Genomic DNA, 9479 nt, shown 5'->3' on the forward strand with positions numbered 1-9479 from the left:
AATAACAGAGTTATTACGAATAACATTTTCTTCCTTGATTATATTGTGATATTCACTGACAGAAAACCAAACCAAAACAATATTTTGTTGGCTTTTTGGTGGCAGATCAACAGAATTGAAATTTAAGCAGCAAGAATTTTTCCCCTTCAAAAGCTCAAGCTTAACATGAAATTGATAGCAGAAAAACAAGCTGGAGAACAGTTACTTGGAAATTTTTTTCTAGGCAGGTAATGCCACACAGGGACAGGTTGCTCACCTGGAGGTATTCTCAGCAACACAAAGCAGGGCTAACCTGACCAACCTCTAGTAATAGTCCCACCATCCTACCTCAAGGAGGCGCCTGGACTTGATGATTCCCAGAGGTTCCTCATAAATCTGTGATTCAGTGACCCCCTACTGCAATGCTGAAATTAAGCAAGAATCATCCAACCAAAGAGATTATAGGGTGCTGATAAAAAGGTGTAAATAATGCACAGCCCCCCAAATACAGGATAAAACAAAACAAACAAACAAAAATGGAAAAATAAAAAGTGGGGGGGGGGGGCTCAAGTAAGGAAACATATGCAATCCTCAACCTTCTTTACAATTTCAGCATTTCCACTGAATTATACATACTTAATGGAAAAAAAGGAGACCCATACCTTTTTTTCCTTACAAGTCACCTTAAAAGAAGTGGGAAATATTTACTTTATCACAGCAAAACTCTGCGCAAAGGTTGAGTATTTCAAAAAGGCTCCCTGCATCAACTGTAATTTCCTTTTCAAAAATAATCATGTAATTTTATAATCTGTGTGGTAATTTGATGTAATACAATTCTTTTAAAGATATTATCCTTTGGGGATTTTCCTCCCTAGAATTTCAACTTCAAGCCTTTAAATTATAACAAGAACATTTCTTTTACTTCTCCCATTACATCACCCTTTATATTAAGACATTGTATTCAAATTTTTAAGCTGACAGGGTTTGTAACTGGTTGGACAGCCTGTCTGTTCTGCAAGTAAAATTTTAATAGATATTAAATTCTTCTCTAATAGTTGTGTCAATGTTGTACTGCCAGCGGCCAAGAAACTGATACTTAATTCTGTCTACCTGAGAGCACACCTTAACGCAGATTTGCTAGAGAGAACCCTTGCATGAAATTCAACTTTCTTCCTTTACAGGCACATGTGCAACCAGCTTAGAAGAATGCTCTACCTCTTTAATGAATAAATAAATCATGAGTCTACTGCAGTTTCAACTACAGCAAGGGACTCAATTTTGGTGTGAGAAGAATTGGCTCAGGCTGTAATGGTTCATATTTCTAAAATCTGGAGATTTATGGTTCCGCTTGTCTAACTGGCTGATATCAAAGGCACCACATATGTAGCAATAATCCTTTCCTTGCGTTGGGATTTTCCCATGTTTGTTGACTGGAATCTCAAAAAGAATACTAGAATTGTGGCAATTTCACTATAAAACAAGAAAACAAGATGTGTATTAACCAGACTCAGAATTCAATGACCATATCCATTCCCTATGTGCACAAACGTGTCCATAAGCAATACTATTATCTCATGTTATTTCTGTGCCTATTTCTTCCATGTTGCCTTTAAATCCTTTCTCCTTATACACATATCTCCTCCTTATCCACATATTTTTAATTTATGTCTTCCAGTTACTGCTTGGCTGCCCATCTCATCAACATATGGTAGCTCTGCTGGCTGGTGGCACAGACCTCGTATCTGGGGACTGATTAATGTACCATTTTGTAACTGGCACAGTTAATTACATGCCTTAGAAGCAATTATAAAATATCACCACCTCAGAATATTCTCAACAATGAATTATCCAGATCTACTTAGTACATTTGGTCTTAAATTTATTTACTGTGTAGTAGATTATATTTTCAAAAGTTAAAGTAAAGCTCAATGCTCTGTCTGGCATCACCATTCTAATCCTCCCATTCTAACCTTGAATTTGCCATATGATTTGGAAATTTCTCTTATATTCAAAAACATTTTTTTCATTATTATTCATAAACAAAATAATTATGTTTCTGTTTTTGTTTTTGTTTTCAAAAAGAGGAGGAAAGGTACATTTCTACTCTTTATTTGGAATATTAGGCTCCTTATTTCAGATGCACAGTTAGAAAAGTGCCCAGAATGACTGCTCTCTTCTAAGAACAAAATCTAAGGATGTTTGTAATCTTGGAGGATATTCCTTGCTGAAATTTGAGTCCCTAGTGATCATCTCACAGCTGTTCAATAATGATGCTGTGTTTTTTACATAAATGTGTAAAGTCCTTCATGCATCTAAGCCAAGAAACAATGCAAACTGTGCACCTGAGCTTTTCTAACTGTTCTTTCTCCTGCACCTGAGGACTTCTTGCAGATGGGTTTGTCAGAATACCTTGTTGTTTTTGTGTTTTTGTTGTTGTTATTGTTGTTTTTAATAACAATTGCAAACCCTGGAGAAAAATAAAGCTGCAGTGAATACAGATGCAATGTTAATTAAAATACACTCTAAACTCTAAATATGAATACTTTAAAAAAAAAAAAAAAAGTATTGACATGTCAAGCAGCCAGGCATTACTTTGAAAATCAAGTTTTATTTCCCTGAAAATTCAAATCTGCATTAGGATATATTGAGCTGAAATGCTACACATTGAATTAATTCAAGGGTTTTTTGTGTGCAACTATGCATTATGGCTCTGGTACCCAGCTGCACTTTGGGTAGATTACAGAATTTGTATAACTATATAATCTAACGGGTGATTTCTAGTCTCTAAAATAGTACAATACAAAGTATTAGTAGCAGTCTTGTAAAAGAGATTTCCTAATTGGGCAGCCAAGTTAATTATTAAAGATGTGCTAGCTTTTATGCTGCTATCTGTCTCATGTCTGTAAGCAAAACAAACAAAACAATGTCAACAGTAGATATGCTTTGTTATGTTAAGTTCCTTCAAAGAATTCCAAAGCATATAAGAACTGGTTAGATAAACTTATGTGAGCTCCCCTGTAGGAATAAATAAATAAATAAATAAATAAAAAGTTAATAAAAACATAGTTTTGTTATGATTTCAGTAAATAAATGAAAATAACTAGTTCTACTACTATATTTAGCCCTGGAGACATCTGTGATTGTTGTCGTCAAGCAAATAGCACTGCTAAGCTGTAATGTTTAAATTAATCCTGTCACAGAGGTGAGGTCTGGAGGTAGATATAGAGATTTTATTAATCTTCCACTAGAACTGATTTTACTGTGCTAATATTTGTTCTTTTTTTCTCCATATCATGCTGTCTCTACCTAAAATAAATATTGTCTAAAACAGAAGCAATGATAGAGATGATGGGTTTGGTTCATTTTTATGTAGTTAATTACTCTCCCAGCCTGCATTGTGTTTTCCTTTTTCCTTTACAAATTCCCAGACCAAGAAAATAAAGTGTTATCGCCAAAGGAAAAGGAGAAACAGAAAAGGAAGCCATGACAAGAGAGACGGGGAAAAGAGTCTTCATTCATCTGCATTTCACTGTCTCTCTTAACTTCTGCTTTGTTTTGGGACAATTTCAGTGCTAAAAAACAAGTGCCTTGTTAATAGATGGTACTAACCTTTTAACTCTGTATAGCATTTTGTCCCAAAGAAAAGCAAAAGATCATGCAAAGCTACAATAACATTAATTATCAAACTTTGGGGATCATTTCACCAAAGCAATGGATGTCACTTCGCCACTGTAGCCATCTCTGTTTAGAAACATATCAGCTGTTTAGTAGCGCACTAGTACAACATGATGAGTTATTATCTCAACATTTCCTAGGAACAAGCTTTCAGTCTTACACTAGAAGACAGGTAAAAACCACCTGTTTTCTTTTTTGTAACTCAGTTCATATGATCTCCAGTATACCTACAAAAAATGTAGTATAAAAAGAAGGAAACCCAGCTGAAGATTTCATAGTTTTAAGATAATTAAATAACTGAAGTTTGACTGTGAACCCTAGAATGCACGGGTACCTGGAATGCTACATCTTACTTTCACTATGTACCAGAAGAGACAGCATTGTCTGTTGATGTTGATGTCTTTCAGACACTATTTCTGTACTAGTTATTAGCAAATAATTTTGGCCTTTGCCAAAAGTGATGAAAAATCTAGAATTTCAATTACCTCTCAGCAAGCAACTCAGCAATTTTCTTCTCAGCATGTTGCTGGTTTTGGAAAGTTATATAAAGATCACACATGAATGGAATTAGCCTTTCCTTTCAACCACTTTATTCCCTCTTATGCAGATTATCTGTCTTGTATTTCCATGATCAAATATTCAGATTTTGCTTTAAGACTTACATTTCCTGAGAAACTGTAATGCCAGGTACTAGAAATTTTGTCATAAGAATGGGTTCTGGCAGGGCAATGCAGCAAGGGAAATTCATTCCAGCAAACATGCTACATAGAAAAGCGTAAAAATGTGTAATATACCCAGCTGGACAATACTGGAGCCTCAATTGCTGAGTAGCAGCTGCCATTCTGATTGGAGCACTCATTAAAAGCTGCCAACTTTCATGTAATAAGCCAGACATGGCTGGCTCTAGCAACATAATAGAACAGAAATTGCCAAATAATAAGGATGCAAAGCCCAGACTGCCAACGATACTTTAAAACTCCTACATCTGACAGGACCCGCAGGAACGGGGTTAAGCTGAGGCAGGGGAAATTTAGGCTTGACATCAGGAGGGGGTTCTTCACAGAGAGGGTGGTTGCACACTGGAACAGGCTCCCCAGGGAAGTGGTCACTGCACCGAGCCTGTCTGAATTTAAGAAGAGATTGGACTGTGCACTTAGTCACATGGTCTGAACTTTTGGGTAGACCTGTGCGGTGTCAAGAGTTGGACTTGATGATCCTTAAGGGTCCCTTCCAACTCAGGATATTCTATGATTCTATGATTCTATGATCTCACACAGATCTGTTTTGAACTGCATTGCATTTGAAGTATATTAGCCTATGAGCCTGCCTAACTTCCCTTGCTGTGTCAGTGGAGAAAGCTCTAATAACATGCAGGTGTGAAACACAGAATTTCACCTACTTGTAACCAATCAGTCAGAATTTTGAATAGGTTTGCAAATGTTGAAATAGATTCCTGGATCCCAACATCTCAGGCCAGTTAGGTACATTTTGGCATGTAAGTCTGACTAGAAGCACTCAGTGACTGTACAGCTGACAGCACTTCTCTGAATATGAACTGTCGCTGGTTTTGGCAACAATGATAGCCTGAGGTTTTATTTTTCCCCTCTAAATCAAGACTCTCCTAAAAAGCATAAATCACAATGTAATTAAATCTTTATCTGGTATGTATGAGAAAGTGAAAACATGGAAATGCCTTTGGAAAGGAAAAGGTTTCTAGCACAGCCAATGTAATGTGAAATAATATTTGAGAGTGTGAGCATCCTTACGGAAGATTTTTTTTTTTTTTAGTTGTGATGCAGCTGTTTTTCAGAGGGCAATTGTTGAGGGACTTTTTTTTTTTTTTTTTTTTTTCCCAACCCTGGAATGTAATACCACCTTCACCACCTTCAGAGATTAAAAACTTTTCACCCTCTTTCTTGAAAAATCAGAAAATTATACTGATACATAGGGTAGGTACCTAGTGTTAAAAAAGGAAATTAGCAAAAATGATTTTTTTTTTTTCTGATGATAACAGGTTTTCATACACTAGATGATTTCTTGTATATATAGAACATACTTCAGAAATGATAATAATGTGGTCATTCTTATAAGTAGAAATCTTAATTTGTAAAAAAGTAGGACAAACTAGTGACAGACTCACTGAAAGCATTGGTTATGTCTCTGTAAAACACTTCAGCTACCATCTTATTTTAGACAGTCAGAAGAGTCCAATTGACTTTGATCTAAGAAGTTGTCATTAAAGAGATCTGAAAGCATGATGAAGTACAGAGAAATCAATTTTTGAAATCTCGCCAAACTTCACCTTGAGTACTCGGGACACACAGAAGAATAATTTATTGGCATAAAGGAAAGAGAGAAGACAAATTATCTTAATCCCTCTAGATATGATAGGATTTTTGTCATTATTTGTTCTGTTACCCAGTTTGAAAACATGAACATTTTGCTCACTGTACTTTTATTTCGTTCTTTCCAGTAAATAGATAAAAAGAGCTCAGCCTCTCCACCATTGCAATATCACTTTTCCCCATTTACAGACATTGTATTTACAAAATAATTGCTTCATTATGATGCTGCACTTTCCCTCATTTTATGCATTATTTTTCCCATGAAACAACTTTTCTGATACCCTATCTGCCTTTGAGATACAGATTATAAGGAAATATATACTGAACATATATATACTGATTATAAAGAAACATACACTGAAGCATCCTTAGGCATAAGTTTCTTTCACAAAGAGAATGATATCTTTCCAAGGACAAAGAAGCAATTAAGTGCCATCTTCCTAAAGAAAACATTGCTAAAATTCCATTTTTGCTTCTAAATGGTTCACCTATGGTATTGAAATGTATTTTAAGTGTCTAACTTCTGCTGAAAGTCAGTAGACTCTTCCAAAAAAAAAAAAAAAAAAAAAATGTACTTCATCTGTTTTATGGAAAATACCTCTGAAAATACAGTCCAAAGGGCCCAAATCACTTCTGGGACTGAGAATCAACATTGTTGTCTCATGTTTTCCTATAGGCTGCTGCTTAATTATTGTGATGTTTTGGTGTCTTTAAGTGATTTACATAGGTTTTAAAATGTAACCTGAGTTCTCCTATCTACAGCTCAGCTCCAAAGAATTCTCTGTCTTCACGTGTAACGTTTTATTTATCCCATGACCTCCAGCTCAGTTAACAAAACCCACAGTTGCATCGAAACTAATGGATTTCTCATTTTGTTTCGAGTCCCCTCAAAGAATATTACAAAGGGTGCCCTTACGTATAACATTTTGCAATTTCTTAGGGTTGGGTTATAAAAGTTACCACATTTCAATTACCAGCTATAGCACTGCAGGACCTCCATAATTTCTGTATCACCATTTCCAAATATTTCACTCTCTATATAAAGAGATAAATAGATGTTCATGCCAATTTGGAAGTTATTTTTGACAACTATCTGTTCATTGAATGTGAACTAATCTTTATTGTTTTTTTTCTCTTGTTTAAGAACTTCACTCTTTGAAAAAACAAAAAAGTATTATAATATTTTTATTATCTTGCTATATTATTTTTAGGAGAAAAACATTTATGATAAAGCTACTTTGTGATGATAAAATACAGTAGTAATACATTACTATTTTTCCATCTTTGCAGTTTTTTAATGTTCTGTCCTACCCTGCCATGTACGAGATACTCTGCACCTTTTACATACTTAATTTTATCATTTTTAAGTATTCCTATATTTCTTTCTAGCCACATCAGATAAAATTTTTATCCTTATTTTTATTGAAATAAATGTGATTTTTTTCCTCCCTATTTCATAAGCATCTCTAACATTCCACAGTAAACAGCAGGTTGTTTTAATCAGTCTCTTCCATCCATTCCTTCAAAGTTTGTCTTTTAAACATTCAATATTTTTGGTGCTATATACTTCATAATATCCTCATGTAATTTTCATAGCTAATGATACCATTATGACAAGATACCAGATGTTCAGTACTTCTCTCTCAATGATCATACTTAGTGTTTATGTCTTAGGACTAATTGAGATAATCTGTGATCTGGGTATTTTCTTCCAACACTATGAAGACACAATACTATGCTACCTCAAGATACTCTCAAGTAGTATTTCATAGTTGCTGATAAGATCAATTTGAATGTCTGAGTCCCAAAGAGAAGCCTGTAATAGCTGCTTTTCCCATACATTTCTCAATCTCCTAGAGTCCATAGGTTCTTAATTCTAAGAAAGTTTCAGAACAATGTTTTTAAACTGCAGAAAGCAAATTTTTGTCAGGTAGGAAAAATATACAGACAGGAAGTATTTAACAGTTCTGAATGATATATTCTTTTAAATATTGATTCTCCTCTCCTACTATCTCACAGCTGTTAGCAGGAATTACAGAATTTGTGAACTGAAATTCCTGTGAAGGAATAACTTGCCTGTTCTCTCTCTCTCTCTCTCTCTCTCTCTCTCTATATATATATATATATATATATATATGTATGTATGTATGTATTATTGTTATTATTTTTTCTCAAAAGTAAATAAAAAGGAAATGGGGAAATGAAATCAGTTGTGGAGGCATGGGACATTTGTTACCATCATGTTATTTGCAGCCTGATTTGACAAGTCCATGATGCTCATATCACACAACAAACAGAAAATCTTTCCAAAAGGTATTGATAGTATCTATCATGATAGCCTGGGAAATAAATGTTTAACAAGACCCCAGTCAAGTCTACAGCTCAAAGTCTCTTACAATGATTGCTTTCTCTTCCAAGAGGTGCAGAGAATTTTGAGAACAGCACTCCACAGCAGTGTTAATGTTACTATTCAACTGTGGCTATATGAGACCTAGATCTGTTTGCAGTTTGTATGATCTCACCAGATCATTCACATACAAGTTCTTCAAGAGCTTAAACTCGAAGTGTCAAGGTTTCTAGTCTTACAACATGAACCATTCTACTATCTGCTACACAATTGTATTTTAAGTATTTATATCTTATTTGCTAAGTTATTCAGAATCAATTATTCTTTGCTGTACGAATACACCAGTATCATTCAGTTTTACTCCTTATATGTGAAGCCATCAAAACTGTTCTCCTGGGATGAGGCTTTGTTCATCATTTTCAACTAACTAAAATTATTGGTTTGGCATAAAGTACTGACAAGATAGACAGATGATAGTGGTTCTCTAAGAACTCCCTCACAAACCCTGTGTAAAGGAAATGCCTGAGACAAGACGGAATGGGACAGTTTTTCAAAAACAAGACTGTAGCAGGTAGCTCTACAGAGATCTGGGCAGTGCTGCTGGCCTGTAGGCAGAGACAGAGTGCACTAATTTGTAAAGCTCCTAGGAGTGTTCAGAACTATCCCATGAGCCACTCCATGGGTGTGAGTAATGAGCTGCATCTCTGAAAAAACAGCATTGAATTTCATCCTAATGTATAAGCTCTGCAGCCTGGCATATACATGTATCATGTTGATGGGGTCACTTCTTTCGCAACAGAACTCTGTTCACGTGAATTCAGAGTCTATTCAGGTTAGCATATGGGGCTAGTCCCTAATTTTCTGAATTTTCAGGTTTTAGTTTTTTACTCCCTCATTTTATTTCTTCTCTTTTCTTGCATAACAATCAAATACTCACAGTTTGGCTTTCATACTGAATGATATTCCGGTCACATTTTCCATCGATCCATTGCCACTGGGATAAGTGATGGTGATTTCTGTTACTAGTTCATGTTACTATTAAAATCAGAAAACATAAAATTATGAACCCAAGGAACATACAAGTTACTATCTGATTTCTGTATAAGACATCTTCTGATCCAGAATATTCCTTC

Source organism: Aythya fuligula, chromosome 8, assembly GCF_009819795.1.
Source record: "Aythya fuligula isolate bAytFul2 chromosome 8, bAytFul2.pri, whole genome shotgun sequence".
Taxonomy (NCBI): Eukaryota; Metazoa; Chordata; class Aves; order Anseriformes; family Anatidae; genus Aythya; species Aythya fuligula.